Below are 18,819 nucleotides of genomic sequence, written 5' to 3'. Positions count from 1 at the left end.
GTTTGAGGGGAAGAATAGTATCAAATGTCAGAGACAGTCAGTAGGAAGAATACTGTAGGTTTAGAGACCATCAGAAGAACTGTGGATTTTATTCTGAGTGAAATGAGAAGCCATCTAAGTGTTCTGAATAGTAGGATAAAACAATCTGATTTGTGTTTCAAAAGGACTGTACTTTTGCTCCTGTGTTAAACAACAGTTGAACAAAGGCAGAAGGAAGGACAGCAATTAGGAAGCTATTGGAGTAATCTAGGTAAATGATTCTACTGGAGTAGAGTGACAGTGGCTGGAGATACACAGACTGATCTGATTCCAGATGCATGCTGAGGCTAGAGCCAATAGGAACTCCTTAAAAGAGATGTGAAATCTCTCTCTTAAAAACAAAACAAAATGAGGCCAAGAATAACTCTAGGGGTCTGGGCTGAAAAAGATGGAATTGCCATCAACAGACCCAGGTAAGACTCATGGAGGAGCACAATATAGGGGAAATATCAAGGATTTAATTCAGAACTTACTATGGTTTATAAGCCTACTGTACATTAAAGTGGAAAAGGTAAGTAAGCTATTGCACATAAAATCCCAGGGGGGGCGGGGAAAGCTTGAAGCTGGGAAAAAGAAATGTAAAAGACAACAGTGTATAAATGGCATTTAAATCTCTGACTGGACGAGATCACCTAGACCAAGAAGTCAACATGCTTTTTCTATGAAAGATCAAGGAGTAAATATCTTAGGCTCTATGTACCAAAGATTCTCTGTTGCAAAATTCTACTCGATTTTGCTGTTGTAGTCCAAAAGCAGCTGTAGACAATATGTAAATGTACTAGCATGTCTTTGGCCTGACCCTTGCCTTGAAGAATTGATATAGGTAGAAAGGGGGTCTGAAGACTGAGCTCTGGGATACCTCAAGCCCTAAGAAATGGGGAAATGAGGAAGAATTAGCAAAGGAATCTTAGGAGGAAAACCTCCAAAGTTAGGAGAAAAACCTTAACAGGAAGTTTCTGAGGACAGGTTTTAAAAAAAGGTTTCTGTTGCACACTAATGGACCAAGATACTACTAAATCTCCCCACCCTGCAAAAAAACAAAACCCAAACCAAAAAAAAAATAAAAAAATAAACAAAAACCATACAAACTTCACATACTTTTAAAAACAATTGCTTTAAGGCACTAAAAGGTAAAGGAAAGCAGCAACTCTGGTGGGAAGTGCATGCTCACTTGGAGGAGGGAGACAGGGAGCTATGAGAGTCAGTTTCAATCCTCTCGGCTTTTAGTCTAAAGCTAAATACTCTATGCTGTACACCCAGCAATAGTCAGGGAGTAAAAAGAATTAGCAAAAGTCTTCCTACAGGGGAGTCTGAGGAAAAGTTAAGTCAAGGAAAAGTGAAGGGAAAAGAGAATTCTGAGGATCCCAAACTGCCTACCCACATCTCTGACAACCCTTTAACTTGACTGGGTAGAACAGACTCAAATGACCTCAGCTAATGAGAAAAGATCTGAACTAAGACTAGATGTGCCATCAAGAAACAGTTTGTAATGTAAGCCCAGGTAAGAAAATTACCACTAAATCAAAGGAAACTATCATTTGGGAAAAACAACCAATCTACAATCTCCACACATTAATGTTCACAATGTTCAGAATACAATTAAAAACTGCTAGACATGTAATGAGACAAGAAAATAAAACACATAGAAAAACAAAATCAATCTAGGCTGATTCTGAGATGAACCGACATTGAAAACAACAAAGATTTTAAAGAAGCTATTTAACAACTTTCAACAAATAAAATGAAGTAGTTTCAACGAACAAAAATATCAGTGGGAAAAATATCTCAGGGCTGGGATATAGCTCAGTGGTAAAACACTTGCCTACCATGTGTGAGGCTTTGAGTTCAAATCCAAGCACTGAAGGAAAAGAAAAATTCAAGTACAGAAATATAACCAATAGAAATGATCCAAATAAAAATTCCAGGCCATGTGCAGTGGTACATGACTATAATCCCAGCAGCTTGGGAGGCTGAGGCAGGAGGATGCAAGATCAAAGCCAGCTTCAGCAACTTAGAGAAGTCCTAAGCAACTTCTCATGAACTGGTCTCAAAATAAAAGATAAATTAATTTTTTAAAAGGGATGAGGATATGGCTGTGCGGCAAAATGTCCTTGAATTCAATTTCTAGTACCGCCCCCCCAAAAAAGGAAATTCTAGAACTGAAAAATACAATTTAAAAAAATTACTAGGGAGCAGCCTGCAGCAGGGCCCCGGAGATCCAGGCCAACTGATTCGCGTAGCCTGCCCTGCGGCTACAGAAGGCGTGGCGCCTCAGTGAAGCCATTAATTAGCAAGCAGGGAGGTTAGGGAAGGCCATTAGGTGGAATCCCACCAGCCAAGCCCACACGGACCCTTGGGCCGAGCACGGGATCTCAGAAGGGGAAGGAAGCGGTACAGTCCCATCCCCCACAGCGGACACTCCACCGAGGCAGTCAGCGGCCACCATCCGGGAAAGCTGAAGGATACACCGCCACTCTCCTTCAGAGTGCAACATCAAAACAGCGGACACTCCATCCAGGCAGTCAGCGGCCACCATCCGGGAAAGCTGAAGAATACACCACCACTCTCCAACAGCTTGCAACATCAAAACAGCCAGCAGCAGGACCCCGGAGATCCAGGCCAACTGATTCGCGCGGCCTGCCCCGCAGCTACAGAAGGCGTGGCGCCTCAGAGAAGCCATTAATTAGCAAGCAGGGAGGTTAGGGACTGCCATTAGGTGGAATCCCGCCAGCCAAGCCCACCGCCCACGCCCGGAACAGGCCCAGCGACCTGCCAGCATTGTAGTCACGACACCCCAATTGGAATAGGGACAGAGCAGAGCCGCCTTCCACTCCCGGAACAGGCCCAGAGAGCCGCCAGCGTGGTAGACACGTCACCCCAATTGGAGTAGGGGCACAGCCGCCGCCCGCACCTGCAAGGGAGACTTTTCAAGTATACAAGAGCAACATAAATAAATAGGGGGTAAATTTCAAAACACAACAGTTGCACCAAGCAGAAAGAAACGCGAGCAGTATGAAAAGACAAGGAAAGAAAGGACCACAAGCAATGCAGGTCAACTCAACTTTAGAAGAGGTAATAGCTGCAACAGATGGAATATCAGATAAAGAGTTCAGGATATATATGCTTCAGATGATCTGGAGTCTCAAGGAAGACATGAGACAGCAAAATCAGACAATGAAAGATCACATTGACAAACAAATCCAGGAAGTAAAAGATCAATTTCACAGGGAGATAGAGGTAATAAAAAACAAACAAATAGAAATTCTAGAAATGCAGGAAACAATAAACCAACTTAAAAACTCAATTGAGAATACTACCAGCAGAGTAGATCACTTAGAAGAGAGAACATCAGACAATGAAGACAAAGTATTTCAACTGGAAAAGAACATAGACAGCTCAGCAAGTCTGCTAAGAAACCATGAGCAGAACATCCAAGAATTATGGGATAATATCAAAAGACCAAATTTAAGAGTCATTGGGATACAGGAAGGCACAGAGCTCCATTCCAAAGGAATAAACAGTCTATTCAGTGAAATAATACGAGAAAACTTCCCAGAATTGAAGATTGAGACAGAATCCCAAATCCTAGAAGCCTACAGGACGCCGAATGTGCAAAATCATAAGAGATCCACACCTAGACACATTATAATGAAGATGTCCAACATACAGAATAAGGAGAGAATTTTAAAAGCTGCAAGAGAAAGAAAGCAGATTACATTTAGGGGTAAACCAATCAGGATAACAGCTGATCTCTCAATACAGACTCTGAAAGCTAGAAGATCCTGGAATAACATATTTCAAACACTGAAAGACAATGGGCTCCAACCAAGAATCGTGTATCCGGCGAAATTAAGCTTCAGGTTAGAAGATGAAATTAAAACCTTCCACAATAAACAAAAGTTAAAAGAATTCGCAGCTAGAAAACCATCTCTTCAAAAAATCCTTGGCAAAACATTACAGGAAGAGGAAATGGAAAATAATATTGAAAACCAACAATGGGAGGTAGGACAGTAAAGGGGGGAAAGTAGTCAAAGAGGATAACAAATCAGGTTTAGTAACATCAATAAACAAATATGGATAGAAGAACAAACCATATCTCAATAATAACCCTAAATGTTAATGGCTTAAACTCACCAATTAAGAGACACAGGCTAGTAGAATGGATCAAAAAACAAGACCCAACAATATGCTGTCTACAGGAGACGCATTTGATAGGAAAAGATATACATAGACTGAAGGTGAAAGGTTGGGAAAAATCATATCACTCATATGGACCGCGGAAACAAGCAGGAGTGTCCATACTCATATCTAATAAAATAGATTTCAAGCCAAAGCTAATCAAAAGGGATATAGAAGGACACTTCATACTGCTCAAGGGAACCATACACCAACAAGACATAACAATCATAAATATATATGCCCCAAATAATGGTGCAGCTGTGTTCATCAAGCAAACTCTTCTCAAGTTCAAGAGTCTAATAGACCAACATACAATAATCATGGGAGACTTCAACACACCTCTCTCACCACTGGACAGATCTTCCAAACAAAAGTTAAATAAGGAAACTATAGAACTCAATAACACAATTAACAACCTAGACTTAATTGACATATATAGACTATACCACCCAACATCAAGTAGCTACACTTTTTTCTCAGCAGCACATGGAACCTTCTCAAAAATAGACCATATACTATGTCACAGGGCAACTCTTAGACAATACAAAGGGGTAGAGATAATACCATGCATCTTATCTGATCATAATGGAATGAAACTGAAAATCAATGATAAAAGAAGAAAGGAAAAATCAAGCATCACCTGGAGAATGAACAATAGGTTGCTGAGTGATCAATGGGTTTTAGAAGACATCAAGGAGGAAATTAAAAAATTCCTAGAGTTAAATGAAAACACAGACACAACATATCGGAATCTATGGGACACATTGAAAGCAGTTCTAAGAGGAAAATTCATTGCTTGGAGTTCATTCCTCAAAAAAAGAAAAAACCAAAAAATAAATGATCTCATACTTCATCTCAAAATCCTAGAAAAAGAAGAGCAAAACAACAGCAAAAGAAGTAGAAGGCAAGAAATAATTAAAATCAGAGCTGAAATTAATGAAATTGAAACAAAAGAAACAATTGAAAAAATTGACAAAACTAAAAGCTGGTTCTTTGAAAAAATAAATAAAATTGACAGACCCTTAGCCATGCTAACGAAGAGAAGAAGAGAGAGAACCCAAATTACTAGCATATGGGATGAAAAAGGCAATATCACAACAGACACTTCAGAAATACAGAAGATAATCAGAAATTACTTTGAATCCTTATACTCCAATAAAATAGAAGATAGTGAAGGCATAGATAAATTCCTTGAGTCCTATGATCTGCCCAGATTGAGCCAGGAGGATATAGACAACCTAAACAGACCAATAACAATAGAGGAAATAGAAGAAACCATCAAAAGACTACCAACTAAGAAAAGCCCAGGACCGGATGGGTATACAGCAGAGTTTTACAAAACCTTTAAAGAGGATCTAACACCAATACTTTTCAAGCTATTTCAGGAAATAGAAAAAGAGGGAGAACTTCCAAATTCATTCTATGAGGCCAACATCACCCTGATTCCGAAACCAGACAAAGACACATCAAAGAAGGAAAACTACAGACCAATATCTCTAATGAACCTTGACGCAAAAATCCTCAATAAAATTCTGGCGAATCGGATTCAAATACATATCAAAAAAATTATACATCATGATCAAGTAGGATTCATCCCTGGGATGCAAGGCTGGTTTAATATACGGAAATCAATAAATGTTATTCACCACATCAATAGACTTAAAAATAAGAACCATATGATCATCTCAATAGATGCAGAAAAAGCATTTGACAAAGTACAGCATCCCTTTATGTTCAAAACGCTAGAAAAATTAGGGATAACAGGATCATACCTCAACATTGTAAAAGCAATCTATGATAAGCCACAGGCCAGCATCATTCTGAATGGAGAAAAATTGAAGGCATTCCCTCTAAGATCTGGTACAAGACAGGGATGCCCTCTCTCACCACTTCTGTTCAACATAGTCCTCGAAACACTGGCCAGAGCAATTAGACAGTCAAAAGAAATTAAAGGCATAAAAATAGGAAAAGAAGAACTTAAATTATCACTATTTGCAGATGATATGATTCTATACCTAGCAGACCCAAAAGGGTCTACAAAGAAGCTATTAGAGCTAATAAATGAATTCAGCAAAGTGGCCGGATATAAGATCAACACGCATAAATCAAAGGCATTCCTGTATATCAGCGACAAATCCTCTGAAACGGAAATGAGGACAACTACTCCATTCACAATATCCCCCCAAAAAATAAAATACTTGGGAATCAACCTAACAAAAGAGGTGAAAGATTTATACAATGAAAATTACAGAACCCTAAAGAAAGACATAGAAGAAGACCTTAGAAGATGGAAAAACATACCCTGCTCATGGATAGGCAGAACTAACATCATCAAAATGGCGATATTACCAAAAGTTCTCTATAAGTTCAATGCAATGCCAATCAAAATCCCAACAGCATATCTTGTAGAAATAGATAAAAGAATCATGAAATTCATATGGAATAATAAAAGACCCAGAATAGCAAAAACAATACTAAGCAGGAAGTGTGAATCAGGCGGTATAGCGATACCAGACTTCAAACTATACTACAGAGCAATAGTAACAAAAACAGCATGGTACTGGTACCAAAACAGGCGGGTGGACCAGTGGTACAGAATAGAGGACACAGTAACCAATCCACAAAACTACAACTATCTTATATTTGATAAAGGGGCTAAAAGCATGCAATGGAGGAAGGATAGCATCTTCAACAAATGGTGCTGGGAAAACTGGAAATCCATTTGCACCAAAATGAATCTGAATCCCTATCTCTCGCCGTGCACAAAAGTTAACTCAAAATGGATCAAGGAGCTTGATATTAAATCAGAGACACGGCATCTGATAGAAGAAAAAGTTGGTTATGATCTACACGCTGTGGGATCGGGCTCCAAATTCCTCAATAGGACACCCATAGCGCTAGAGTTAACAAATAGAATCAACAAATGGGACTTACTCAAACTAAAAAGTTTTTTCTCAGCAAAAGAAACAATAAGAGAGATAAACAGGGAGCCTACATCCTGGGAACAAATCTTTACTCCACACACTTCAGATAGAGCCCTAATAACCAGAATATACAAAGAACTCAAAAAATTAGACAATAAGATAACAAATAACCCAATCAATAAATGGGCCAAGGACCTGAACAGACACTTCTCAGAGGAGGACATACAATCAATCAACAAGTACATGAAACAATGCTCACCATCGCTAGCAGTCAGAGAAATGCAAATCAAAACTACCCTAAGATACCATCTCACTCCAGTAAGACTGGCAGCCATTAGGAAGTCAAACAACAATAAGTGCTGGAGAGGATGCGGGGAAAAGGGCACTCTTGTTCATTGCTGGTGGGACTGCAAATTGGTGCAGCCAATTTGGAAAGCAGTATGGAGATTTCTCGGAAAGCTGGGAATGGAACCACCATTTGACCCAGCTATTCCCCTTCTCGGTCTATTCCCTAAAGCCCTAACAAGAGCATGCTACAGGGACACTGCTACATCGATGTTCATAGCAGCTCAATTCACGATAGCAAGACTGTGGAACCAGCCTAGATGCCCTTCAATAGATGAATGGATAAAAAAAATGTGGCATTTATACACTATGGAGTATTACTCTGCATTAAAAAATGACAAAATCATAGAATTTGGAGGGAAATGGATGGCATTAGAGCAGATTATGCTAACTGAAGCTAGTCAATCTTTAAAAAACAAATACCAAATGACTCCTTTGATATAAGGGGTGTAAACAAGGACAGGGTAGGGACGAAGAGCTTGAGAAGAATATTTACAGTAAACAGGGATGAGAGGTGGGAGGGAAAGGGAGTGAGAAGGGAAATTGCATGGAAATGGAAGGCGATCCTCAGGGTTATACAAAATGTCATATAAGAGGAAAGGAGGGGTAAGACAAGAGAATACAAATGGAAGAAATGATTTACAGTAGAAGGGGTAGAGAGAGAAAAGGGGAGGGGAGGGGAGGGGAGGGGAGGGGGGATAGTAGACAATAGGACAGACAGCAGAATACATCAGACACTAGAAAGGCAATATGTCAATCAATGGAAGGGTAACTGATGTGATACAGCAATTTGTATACGGGGTAAAAGCGGGAGTTCATAATCCACTTGAATCAAACCGTGTAATATGATGTATTAAGAACTATGTAATGTTATGAACGACCAATAAAAAAAAAAAAATTACTAGGGCTGGGGTTGTGGCTAATTGGTAGAATGCTCACCTAGCATGAGGCACTGGGTTCAATCCTTAGCACCACGTAAATGTAAAATAACGATATTGTGTCCACCTAAGACTTACGAATTAATATTTTAAAAAAATAACTAGACTTAACATCCAAATGGAAATGACAGAGGAAAGGGTAAAGACAAATCAAAACAAATTATCCAACATGAAGAACAAAGAGTAAAGTAGACTGAAGAAAAAAAGAGATTGAGAGACTTATTAGATGACATTAAATGGACCAACATATGTGTAACTGAAATATAAGAGGTGGAGGGAGTATAAGGCACAGAAAGATATTTGAAGAACTAATGACTAAAAATTTCCCAAAATTAGATGACAAAAGTTGGGGTCTGGGGTTGTGGCTCAGCAGTAGAGTGCTTACCTAGCATGTTCGAGGCGCTGGATTCGATCCTCAGCACCACATAAAGACAAATAAAATAAAGCTATTGTGTCTGACTACAACTAAAAAAAAAAAAAAAAAAAAGTTGGAAAAAAAGGTTGGAAGATACAAGATGCTAAAAAAACACAATGCAAAATAAAAACAAAGAAGTCTGTGCCAAGGCACATCAGAGTCAAAGACAGTCATATGCTGCTTATAATGGGGATACATTCTGAGAAATGAATCAGGCAATTCTGTCCTACCAACATTGTTAAGAGTGTACTTACACAAACTAAGCTACATTTTCACTAACAATATAATCTTATGGGACCACTGTTGTTGACTAAAATATGTAATATTGTGGGGTATTAATAAATTTAAAGCCAAAAAATGGAAAAAGCTAACTTTAAAAGCAGCAAGAGAAAAACATTATTATCTGGGAACAATTAATGGCTAACTTCTCACCAGAATTTACAAAAGCCAGAAGAGAACAGAACATTTTCTAAAGTGATGAAAAACAAAAAACTGTCCACCCAGAATACTATATCCAATAAAAATATCCTTCAAGAATAAAGGAGAAGCAGGTGTGATGGCCCAGTCTGCAATCTGAGGTAGAGTGTCCCTTTTTTCAATTCCCAGAACTGGGAAAAAATGAAAATGAAAAAAAAAAAAAATCAAACAAGGAAGGAAGGGAAAATAAAAATGTTTTCAGATAAAACTTAGATAATTCAGCAGCAGATTTGCATTGTAAGAAATGCTAAAGGAAGTTCTTCAGTCTGAAGGGAAATAAAATCAGACAGAAACATGGATCTTCAGAAAAGAATAAGGAAGAACCAAAAGGGCAAGACATGAGTTAACACAAAAGACTATTTTAAAAATTTTTCTTCTTTTTTGCCTTTTTCTCTCAATTTCTTTATAAACCATATAACCGCTTGAAACAGATATTGTAACATCTTCTGGGGCTCATAATTTACCTAGATTTATTATATATAACAACTATATTGAGAAACAAGGAGGGAAGAGACAAGGGAAAAATGGACATTAAAAACCTGCAAGACTTTCATATTGTAAATTAAGCAACACATTATTAATTATAAGTGGAATACGAAGAGTTTAGAATATATACCACAATCTTTATAGCAACCACTAAAAGTATAATGTAAAGAAGTACAGCCAAGTGGCCAGAAAAATGAAAATAGAATTCTAAAATATTTTCAAATAATAAATAAAAAGGTAAGAAAAGAGAATGGGAGGGGGGAAAAGGAGAGGAGTTTTTTAAAAAAAGAAACAAAACCTAAAAGGGATATAAAGACAAAGCAGTAGAAATGTCTAGAAAACAAATAGCCTAGTGGAAGGTTAGATTAAATTAAAAGGAGAAAAAACTGGTGGTAGAACACCTGTTTAGAAGAATATTTTGTAGTTCAAGGTAAGTTCGACCCCGTCCCACACAGGTGGTTGGAATGGGGTTCCCCACGGTGAAATGGGCTGGCTGAGAAATAAAAGCTATAAAAAATATAACAGTGGAAAAACCACAGAACACAGAAAGTAATTCCAAAAGTCAAGACAGAACCAGCAAGCTGATATGATGGATGGAGCTTCTAGACTTTGGCAAAATGGAGCCCGTGTCTGCTTTATTTATATAGGGAAACATCAAAGGCCTTCCATAGAATGATCTTCACCAAAAAAGGTTCAAGATGGGCTGTTCAGTTCCTAACAGGTTACACCCATCTCCAGAGCTACTAAGGGATTTTCCTAGCAGAGATAAAGGTCATGTGCACTAGGCAATCTATTGCAGTGGGAGAGTCATGGATAGTTCCCAAAGCCAAACCTAAATCTACCTGGCTTCATGTAAGAGAAGATTGTCACGTATTTCCCAGATGGCTTCCCACAGGTAAGTAATAAAAATCTGAACTAAGGGTGTAGGGATAGAAAAATACATATATTCAAGTGATACCAAGAAGGTAGAAGAGATAGAGATAACTAGACTGTGGGAGATAAAAAGGAATCTAGGATGACCTACCTCCTTCTCACCCCCAAATTTGTGGCTTGGGCACCTGGAAAGATGAACATGTCAATCACCAAAGTAGGAAAAGTAAAAGGTTCATTTGGCTTGAGAAGGACAGACAATGTGTTCAGTTGTAAATAACATGAATTTGAGAATGTCTGTGGAGTATCCAAGTCCATGAGAACACAAGGAATTACAAAATGCAGGTCTAGTACCCAGGCTAAGAGGTACCTGAGAGTTATCACTGTAAAGGATGGAGATGGCATGAAATAGAAGGCAAGAGGAGAACCCAAGAAAAGCATCCTATGGAACATTAAAAGCAGAGGACACTGCAAAAAAGTTGCAGGGGCAAGGGGATAAACAGCTTCATGATGCAAACACAGCAGAGAAAACCACAGCAGTGGAATTATTACATATTGTTCTAATTTGTGACTTTAAATAGGAAACAAATGTTCTGAAAATGAAAAATAAAATGATAAACCAATACTATTTTATGCCATAGGTAATAGGAATACTCAGTTGCCAAAAGATGTACAAACATTCTTATATTACCTATTTGTTATCTTAGATTCCCTACAACGAATGACCCATTTCGGGAAACACTACTTAATGACCATTACAGTACTGAATAAATTAACAGACAATATACAAATTAGCAGGATGGGGCTTAAAACCAAAGAGACTTCTGAGAGACTACAGTATAACAGGAAGGGTAAGGTCTTTGGAATATGAAAGATGGGTTAAAATCTCAGCTCAACAACATAGCAGCTGCAATGTGATCTTCTTAATCTGATTTTTCTCATCTATAAGTATGTTAAAATATATACATCTCGAATAACACTTGAGGAAATTAAGTGAACGTGTATCCAAAGCATTTATAAAGAGCAGCTAGCACACACACAGTAGGCATCCAATGAATAAATAATGATCCTTCCAGGGCAGTGGCTAGTAAGTGGTTAACAACGGATTCTCCAAATTAAAAAAAAAAAAAAAGAAAGAAAGAAAAGAAAAGTCCTGATCTTAGTTTTCACCTATTCTGCGTTGTCAACTGGGGCCAATTTCAAGCTTCCAACATGACCTCACTGAATCCAGAGGCAGAGAGAGATGTACTGTCACACCACATGTAGTAGTTTACCACAGAGCTACCATTAGACACAAATAACCTCAGGAGCACAGGAAGATACCATAAAATATTAAGAAGCTAGTACACTTTGAGTATGTCTTACTTTTATTTTAATATATATATTTAATCTAAGTTTATAAAATTTTTGTAAAAGAAGTAATGGCTGTGTTCAAAAGCTGGCTCACAAATTCCTGAAAATTAACAATCAGTGTTTGTAAGTCATTATAAGCCAGTTCTAGCCACAAATGAATTCTTCCAAGTTAGAAAATAAGTGTTAGGAATTCTATACAGATGAATCTTTGGAAATTATCTTTTAAAATCCAATACATAGATCTTACATTCTAGATTATATTACTTGTTTGGAAATTAATAAAAAAAAACTACACATGTTCACTTTTCATTTTATAAAGCAACAACCAAATTATGTCCTTCTTTCATGCCCTGTTAATTCCAAGTACATTCTAAATCCAGTCATGTGTAAGGAAAAGATCAAAATTGATCAACTACTCTATGTGACTGAATGTTGCTGTATGCCCTAATAGAAAAAAATGCACTTATTTTTATAGACAGCAAATTGTATTTATATGTAGTTGAGTGCACTTTAAAAGCAGACTTAACCTTGTAACATGAAGAGTGATGCAAAATCAAAAATATGAGCACAGAACTGGCTTGGAAACAATACTGTATATTGGAGAACCAAAAATGTGAAAGCCGGGGAACCTTTCAACAAGCCAAAGCTGGGGATAAATTAACAGTGCACAAACTTAATAGTGATTTTATGGTGGTATTTCATCCCTAAAGTGTATGTCAAGTTCTCAAGAGGCAATGGAATGTTTCACTCAGATATGCCAATGATTCTCAAGCTTCTGCATCTCAGAACTACCTGGGGAGCTTTTAACCACTCCACAGAGATCATGATTTAATGATGGCCTCCATTCATCCCTTGTGTGAGTGGCCAGCAAGCTTTAAACTATTTTAAAAACCTCACCACGTGATTCTAAAGTGCAGCTGAGTGACAAGCACTGCTATAAGCATACCCTAGACAGCAGAGGAAGGTGAACACAGCCAGATCAGCCATACAAATATCTATTACTGAAAAGTGCAGCATGCTACACGGGGTCCTTAACCATAACCTTTGCCACTCTTTAAAACAAACAGAAAATTTCAGTATTGGGAAGTATCTGCAAAGCCATTTAGTTCAACATGTCATGCTGAGTAAAACCACAAATAAGAAACCACTATATGCTCTTTAGAATAGCCAAAATTAAGTTAGCTGTAGTGATAAATGCTTGTCCAGCAACTCAGGAGGCTGAGGCAGAAAGATCACAAGTTCAAGGCCAGCCTGAACAATACAGTGAGACCCTGTCTTAAAATAGAAAAATAAAATGAAAAGGCTGAGGATGTAGCTCAGTGGTAGAGTATTTGCCTAGCAGGCATGGAGCCCTGGGTTCAATTCCCAGCACTGCAAAAGAAAAACAAAAAATGGGGAAAAGAAAAAAAAAAAAAAAGAAGAAGAAGAAGAATGGCCAAATTAGAAGAACTGACAAACCCAGTATCACCAAGTACGTGGAACAATGAGACTAATACATTGCTGATACTGATAAAATCACTTTAGAAAACTATTGAGCAATATTATTAAATATATGACTAGCCAATATCCCAGCAATTTTGCTCCTAGGAATACACCTAACAAAAATAAGTGCATCTGTCTATCAAAAGGTATGTATGCAGAGCAGCTTTATTTATAATAGCCAAAAATTGGTGACAATCCAAATGTTCACTGAATAAACTGTGGCATAGTCATACAATAGAACAATCTACAGGATGAACAGTGAGAAAAAACTTTATTCTCTGCATATGAAACCAGAACAAAAGAGTAATGTATGATTCAATTCAAAAAGAAAACAGGGCTGGGGATATAGCTCAGCTGGTAGAGTGCTTGACTTGCATGCACAAGGCCTTGGGTTCTATCCTCAGCACCACACAAAAAAAGAAGGAAAACCAGTAATTAATTATAATAGTAGGCAGAATAGTGGTTATCACAGAATGGGCAAGTACTGACGCATGTCTTTGGAGTAGGGAAACATTTCTTAGACATAAAAGTAAAAACAATAAAAGAAAAACACTGATAACCTGGACTGCATGAAAACTAAAACTTTCCAGCTGGGTACCGGAAAGAGAATCCAGAGGCTGAGGATCCAAGTACAGCTCAGCCTGGGCAATTTAGCAAGACCCTTTTCAAAGTAAAATAAAAAGGGATAGGGATGTAGCTCAGCAGTAGCATGCCCCTGGGTTCAACTCCCGACTGCCAAAAACAAAGCAAAACAAAACAAAACAACAACAACAACAAAAAAAAACCCACTAAAAACTTCCAAATGACATCATTAAAAAAAAATTGAAAAGGAAATTCACAGACTGGAATAAAACAGGTCACACCTACACACACACACACACACACACACACACACGTACGCATACACACACACACACACTCGTGTACACCTAAGACAACTCAAATATAAAATGGTCAAAACTTTTTTCAGAAGAAAACATAAATGGCAAATAAGTACATCAAGAAAATCCAAATAGCGCAGGACCCAGGCCCAGGACAGGTCTAAGTCCGCCACACACATGCCCTTCCCTCCCACCTGGGAGCCCAGGCCTAACCCAATTCCATCTTGGAACACTGCAGACATTACCATAACCTTCCCCATGCAAAATAGCCTCCACCTTTAGACAAAAACAGGGCCTAGAAGCAACCGCATCTCAGAGCAGGCATCCCAAAGTCAGTGTAAGGCCCACCCTTTCAGCCCCATCTCTGAAAGACATTGCATCCATCTTGGGGCACCTCCACTGCTATCTCGAGATACCTCCCCTATTGTCGCCACCATCTTTAGTTGCAGTAGCATATATCAAGGGACACCTGTAAGGTCTGGAAGCCCAACATCAAGTGAGGTACAGATAAACTGCACAGATACTATGAGATTACAGGGTAGAAACTGTAACATTTCAGATCCACACTGCAAGAAAGGAAGACACATAGACAACATGAAAAAACAAGGGAGGAAAGTGCCCCAAACCAACCAGGACACCATAATAACAGAAACCATGGACAGCACAGTTGATGAAATGTCAGAGAAGGAGTTCAGAATGTTCATAATTAAAATGCTCTAAAGAATGACCTAAATAAGCAAATACAGGCAAAAACTGATCACTCCAACAACAAGATAAGAGAGCAAATACAGGTAGCAAAAGATTACTTCAAGAAAGAGAGACTCTGAAGATAGAAAGAAACCATGAACAGAACATCCAACAATTATGGGATAGCATCAAAAGACAAAATCTAAGAGTTATTGGGACAGAGGAAGGCACAGAGATTCAAACCAAAGGAATGCACAATCTCTTCAATGAGATAATATCAGAAAATTTTCCAAGCATGAAGAATGAATTAGAAAATCAAATACAAGAGTCTTACAGGACACCAAATGTACAAAATTACAACAGATCTACACCAAGGCACATTACAATGAAAATGCCTTAGCATACAGAATAAGGATAGAATCTTAAAAGCCGAAAGAGAGGAATCAGATCACATATGGGGAGACCAATTATATCTCAGCAGATCTTTCAACCCAGACTCTCAAAGCCAGGAGATCATGGAACAACGTATACCAAGCTCTGAAAGAAAATGGATGCCAACCAAGAATCTTATATGTAGCAAAATTAAGTTTTAGATTTGATGATGAAATAAAAAGTTTCCACGATAAACAAAAGTTAAAAGAATTTACAACTACAAAGCTTGAACTACAGAACATCATTGGCAAAATATTCCATGAAGAGGAAATGAAAAACAATGATGAAAATCAGCAGGGGGAGTTATTACACTAAGGGAAAACCTAATCAAAGGAGAAACCAAGTCAAGTTAAATACCAAAAATAAACAAAAATGGCTGGGAATACAAATCATGTCTCAATAATAACCCTGAATAATAATGGCCTAAATCACCAATCAAAAAACATAGACTAGCAGATTGAATAAAAAAAAAAAAAAAAAAGACCCAACAATATGCTGCCTCCAAGAGACTCATCTCATAGGAAAAGACATCCTCAGATTGAAGGTGAAAGGTTGGGAAAAATCATACCACTCACATGGACTGTGGAAGTAAGCAGGGGTTTCCATCCTCATACCAAATAAAGTAGACGTCAAGCCAAAGTTAATCAAAAGGGATGAAGAAGGACACTACATACTGCTAAAGGAACCCACACACCAACAAGACATAACAATTATAAATATATATGTCCCAAACAATGGAGCATCTATGTTCATCAAACAAACTCTTCTCAAGTTCAAGAGTCAAACAGACCACAACATAATAAGTCTTGGTGACTTTAACATACCTCTTTCACCACTGGAATGATCTTCCAAACAAAAGCTGAACAAAGAAATTATAGAACTCAATAATACAATCAATAACTTAGACTTAACTGACCTTCAACAAGTGAAGAACAACACATTCTTCTCAGCAGCGCATGGATCCTTCTCTAAAATACACCATATATTATGCCACAAAGCAACTCTTAGCAAATATTAAATACTGGAGATTCTACCCTGCATTCTATGAGATCATAATGGAATGAAACTAGAAAACAATGATAAAATAAAAAATAAAAGCTACTCCAACAACTAGAGTCTAAATAATATGCTACTAAATGAACAATGGGTTGCAAAAGTCATCAAGGAGGCGGTTAAAAAATTCTTAGAGATAAATGAGAATACTGATACAACATATCAAAATCTCTGGGACACTATAAAGACAGTACTCACAGGAAGTTCATTGCATGGAGTTCATTCCTTAAAAGAAGAAAAAGTCAACAAATAAATGACATAATATTATATCTTAAAGCCCTAGAAAAAGAACAAACCAACCCCCATTTTAGTAGGAGACAGGAAATAATTAAAATCAGAGATGAAATTGAAACAAAAGAAACAACTGAAAAAATTGACGAAATGAAAAGTTGGTTCTTTGAGAAAATAAATAAAATTGACAAACCCTTAGCCATGCTAACAAAGAGAAGGAGAGAGAAAACTAAACTCACTAACAAACATGATTAAAAAGGAAATATCACAACAGACACTACAGAAATGCAGAAGATAATTAGAAATTATTCTGAAAACTTGTATTCCAATAAGATAGAAAATATCGAGGGCATCGAAAAATTCCTAGAGTCATATGATTTGCCCAAATTGAATCAGGATAATATACACAATTTAAACAGATCAATTTCAAGGAATGAAATAGAAGATGCCATTAGAAGTCTACCAACCAAGAAAAGTCCAGGACTGGATGATACACAGCTGAGTTCTACAAGACCTTTAAAGAAGAACTAACACCAATACTCCTCAAATTATTTCGTGAAATAGAAAAAGAGGGAGCACTTTGAAACTCATTCTATGAGGCCAGTATCACCTTGATTCCAAAGATAGGCAGGGACACATTAAAGAAAGAAAACTTCAGACCAATATTTCTAATGAATACAGAAACATATCAAAAAGATAGTGCACCATGATCAAGTAGGGTTCAACCAGGGATGCAAGGTTGGTTTAACATATGGAAATCAATACATGTAACTCATCACATCAATAAATTTAAAGATAAGAACCATATGATCATCTCAATAGATACAGAAAAAGCATTCAAGAAAATACAGCACCCCTTCATGTTCAAAACATTAGAAAATTTAGGGAAAACAGGAACATATCTCAACATGGTAAAAGCTATCTATGCTAAACCCCAGGCCAACATCATTCTAAATGGAGAAAAATTGAAAGCATTCCCTCCAAAAACTGAAACAAGACAGAGATGCCCTATTTCACCACTTTTATTTAACACAGTTCTTGAAACACTGGCCAGAGCAATTAGACAGACAAAAGAAATTAAAGGGATTCGGGTAGGAAAAGAACTCATATTAGCACTGTTTGCTGATGATATGATTCTATACCTAGAAGACCCCCAAAATTCCACCAGGTACCTTCTAGAACTAATAAATGATTTCAGCAAAGTAGCAGCATATAAAATTAACACCCATAAATCAAATGCATTTCTGTATATCAATGACAAATCATCTGAAAGGGATGAGGAAAACTACCCCATTTACAATAGCCTCAAATAAAATAAAATAAAATAAAATACTTGGGAATCAACTTAATGAAAGAGCTGAAGGATCTATATAATCAAAATTACAGAATCCTAAAGAAAGAAATTAAAGAAGACCTTAGAAGATGGAAAGATCTACCTTGTTCTTGGATAGGCAGAATTAATATTTGCAAAATGACCATATTACCAAAAGCACTATACAGATTTAATGCAATTCCAATCAAAATCCCAATGACATTCCTCATAGAAATAGAAAAAGCAGTCATGAAATTCATCTGGAAAAATAAGAGACATAGAATAGCTAAAGCAATCAATAGCAGAAAGAATGAAGCAGGTGGCATCACTATACTAGACCTTAAATTATACTACAGAGCAATAGAAACAAAAACAGCATGATATTGGCACCAAAACCGACTGGTAGACCAATAGTACAGAATAGAGGACACAGAGACAAACCCACATAACTACAGTTATCTTATATTAGACAAATGTGCAAAACACATACTGGAGAAAAAGATAGCCTCTTCAACAAAGGTTGCTGGGAAAACTGGAAATCCATATGCAACAAAATGAAATTAAACCCCTCTCTCTCACCATGCTCAAAGTGGATCAAGGACCTAGGAATTAAACCAGAGACACTGTGCTTAACAGAAGAAAACTTGGGCCCCAATCTCCATCGTCAGGTTAGGCCCCGACTTCCTTAATAAGATTCCTATAGTGCAAGAATTAA

General features: G+C 37.5%; 1 protein-coding gene across 7 annotated transcripts in view; it reads right to left on the bottom strand.

The window, feature by feature from the left end:
• Positions 1 to 18,819, bottom strand: part of Arfip1 (ARF interacting protein 1) — a 118,877-nt gene that overhangs the window by 72,591 nt on the left and 27,467 nt on the right. For 2 of the 7 annotated variants that reach the window (XM_026384716.2, XM_026384719.2), the window contains exon 2: positions 16,760 to 16,786. The exons of the other annotated variants lie outside the window; for them this stretch is intronic. The gene's annotated coding sequence lies outside the window, so the exon portion shown is untranslated. The remainder of the gene's footprint in view (positions 1 to 16,759; positions 16,787 to 18,819) is intronic. 7 annotated transcript variants of the gene reach the window in all.

Source organism: Urocitellus parryii, chromosome 10 (assembly GCF_045843805.1).
Source record: "Urocitellus parryii isolate mUroPar1 chromosome 10, mUroPar1.hap1, whole genome shotgun sequence".
In the NCBI taxonomy this organism is placed as follows: Eukaryota; Metazoa; Chordata; class Mammalia; order Rodentia; family Sciuridae; genus Urocitellus; species Urocitellus parryii.
Note: the sequence above shows the minus strand (reverse complement) of the source record. Positions and strands in the feature narration are given on the sequence as shown.